This window comes from Amblyomma americanum, chromosome 8, assembly GCF_052857255.1.
Source record: "Amblyomma americanum isolate KBUSLIRL-KWMA chromosome 8, ASM5285725v1, whole genome shotgun sequence".
Lineage (NCBI taxonomy): Eukaryota > Metazoa > Arthropoda > Arachnida > Ixodida > Ixodidae > Amblyomma > Amblyomma americanum.
Window position 1 is genome coordinate 140,402,046 of NC_135504.1, and position 3,203 is coordinate 140,405,248.

The following is a 3,203-nucleotide window of genomic DNA, read 5'->3' on the forward strand; positions in this document are numbered from 1 at the left end:
CGGCTGGCTGAGCTTACCGCGCCGCTAGTAGCAGCGATACATTCCCCCTAGCGGCATCGGTGCGCCGAGGGGCCACGCACGGCCGTGAGAAAGCGGCGCAGTCTCCACGCCTTCCCATTCTAGCCACTCTATGGTAGTGGACACTTTTTTGTCACCTTTTACTGCTGTTTTGTTTAATTTCTTCTAGTATAACTTGATATTTTTTGCCTGTCTGTTTCATGTTTCATTTAGTTTTTCATAGACCACTATGGATGGGGCTCTGACCAAGGAACAATGGAAACGTTATTTGTACAAAGACGAACCGTTTGTTGTCTCGAAAACCACATTTTACAGGAGGCAGCAAGAAGTGCACCTTCGCGCTCAGCATTTAGCCTCATCGACGTCAGCTTCCTCAGCAGCCAACCACGGAGGAGATGTGGGCGATTTTCTAAACCTTCCAAGTGGCGAGCAACCAGCAGCAGAACAAGCGGTGCAGCCAGCCTCGCCTACTTTGAGTGCCCATGATGAGCAGGCAGGCGGCAGCTCGTATGATGATGACGAAGATTTATCCCGAACAGACGACTTTGACCGGCTTGACGAAACACCCGATGTCAGCAGTTCTATGCCGGGAGAAACCGAAAACGACGACGGCGAATGCGAGTTTCTGGCATCGGACTTTGTCGAGCTTGAGGCAGCAACACTTCCGGGCTCCACAACGACAAAGGCAGCCGCGATCGTAATGATTATGGCGTTTGTCGGCACTCACGGCCTTACTTGGGAGGCCCTGAATGATCTGCTGCGCCTCATAGATGGCCTGTTTGGCTTTAAAGGTGTACATCCACGGTCAAAGTTTGTGTTCCGAAAGCTTTGGTCGTCGCGCAAGTAAAAGCTGGTGAAGCGGTTTTTTTATTGTGACACCTGTGGCAGTGTGCTTGTGTCGGTGCCCGGAATGTCATCACTGAGGTGCCCGGACTGCGAGGTCAACAAGGAACTTTCTGTGCTAAAAGCTAGGGGACAATTTTTCATCATTTTAGATATGAGAGAACAGATAAAATCTTTGCTTGCAAAATCAAAGGCTGTATTGTTTGAAAGATTTGTGAACTTGAAGGCAGTCATTCAGCAAGGAGGAGCAGCGCTGTTGCAGGACATCACAAGTGGATCTATGGCCGAGGAGTTGAGGAAGAGCGGCAAAATTGGCTGGATGGACCTTACCATCACCATCAACACAGATGGAAGCCCCGTATTCAAGTCATCGTCATCATCTGTGTGGCCCATCCAGTTTTTGATTAATGAGTTGCCACCTTGCGACAGGCTAAAGAACTTCTTGATAGGTGGGCTGTGGTTCGGCCAGCACCCGTACATGAGAACCTTCTTAACCAAATTTGTTGAAGAGATCAATCAGTTTGGCAAGATCACTTGGAAGGCAGGTCATACAGTGCTGTCATCAGGGCTTTACGTACTGTGCTGCTGCCTAGATGCGCCAGCCCGAGCATCTGTGATCAACATGGTCCAGTTTAATGGTCTCTTCGGCTGCCCTTGGTGCTACAATTGTGCCGAGTTTCACGAAGGTATGGTTGATCAACTTTGTCATTGCATCTGGCTGAACACTTGTGCATTTATGTTAACTTAGTGGATATGCTTAATAATTTCATATCGTAATTTGAAAAGCTTATAATATGGCCTGAAATACATTTAGGGTGTTCTGTCTAAGTTAGCTACGACCAAAAAATGGATAAGTTGAAGTGGTGTTCAAATACTGCTAAGGAAAAACGTTGCATTTCCAGTGGTCATTTTGTTTTAAAGTTGTCAGAGCACTTTGTGAAAGCTCTGGCTGCACCGAAATTTACCATTAGAAACATGTGATATAGATGTGCCACACTTATCCGTGACAGCATATGTGAGGTGCAAAGTGTTGAAGGCGGGCTGTTGCGAGGTACGGGCTGCGGACTCGGTGAAGGTTAGGAACTGGGTCTTTATTTTGAGATTTTGAGCCAAAAGAAGAAAAGAGGGCCCCAGGTCCTTGAAGTTGCAGAATGGCTCCCCGAGCAGCTGCTCTCTTCCGCTGCCGGAGGAAGACTCGTTGTGCGTTGACGGTCGCGTTTTCGAACGGCGGGGTCACGTGACCTAGCTGCGGGTTCTAGGAAGGAAGCATCCTTGGTGGCCGAATCCAGACCAACCCGAGCTCCGACGCGAGAGGAGTGGGCAACAGGCGCGCCTCGCCACCCTCATAAACATTTCAAGTCCAAGAGGGCTGCGTCTTCGGCCGAACTTGAGCCCCGCGTCTACGACGAGGCCGGCACCCTGCGGCGCTGAGGGTAGGCCGCAGCGTTCGCGGCACAGTTTCTGGAATTCGCGTGCCCACAGGCCAGCAGTGTCTTGCAACGCAACAGGGCCTAAAATTCCCCATCTAGACACATCATGCGAATGTCACGTGAGAGACGTTTATACCCAGCAAGAGTACTGTCATAAGCAAAAGTAAGGGACTTTCCCTCTGCATTCCAAACCAAGCCGCACTACATGTGGGTGCTACCTGACGAAGTGCTCCTAGTGACAAGATTCGCACACTGCGACGTTTTCAGCAATACGAGTATTTCGTCAGGCAGCGGCCGCATGCAGTGTGGCATATGGTTCGCAACATGGACAGTTGGATCTATTACTTTTGCTCATGATAGTTCAATGCTTAAAACATATGCAGGCATTTCTTAATTCCTGTAGGTTCTGCTTTCTGCAGGCAAGTAATCGAGCACACATACTATTTCTCTCCTTTCAACAGGGGCCCAAAGGTACATGAGTGTTACAGTCGGTGAGGAGCAGACCCCAGGGGAGATTTCGAGAGACATGGAGTTCGCGGAGAAGATCAAAGATTCTGTGAATGGGCTTAAAGGGCAGTCACCACTGAATCACCTGAAACACTTTAACATTGTGTTTGGCCACACAGTGGAGTATATGCATTGTGTGCTCATTGGGGTCACGAAATGCCTTACTGACTAGTGGTTTGATTCATCGAACTCTCAGCTACCCTTCTACATTGGTAAGTAGTAGAGAAAGTAAAAAGGCTACACTTCTACACATTATAGCACTAAGTAACCTTAAATAATTTTCCAATACTCTGTACTACATTGCTGAAGGCTACAAAAAAACTAAAATAAGCATAGGAAAAAAGAGATAATAAAGGTTGTTGCTGGCTGGTACTCATTAACCCTTTCCGCTCATATCTCGGGCAT

General features: G+C 48.4%; 1 pseudogene; it reads left to right on the top strand.

Moving 5' to 3' along the window:
* The first annotated feature begins 247 nt into the window (after window positions 1-247).
* LOC144102782 (uncharacterized) lies at window positions 248-2,970 on the top strand (annotated as a pseudogene).
* The last annotated feature ends 233 nt before the right edge of the window (window positions 2,971-3,203 follow it).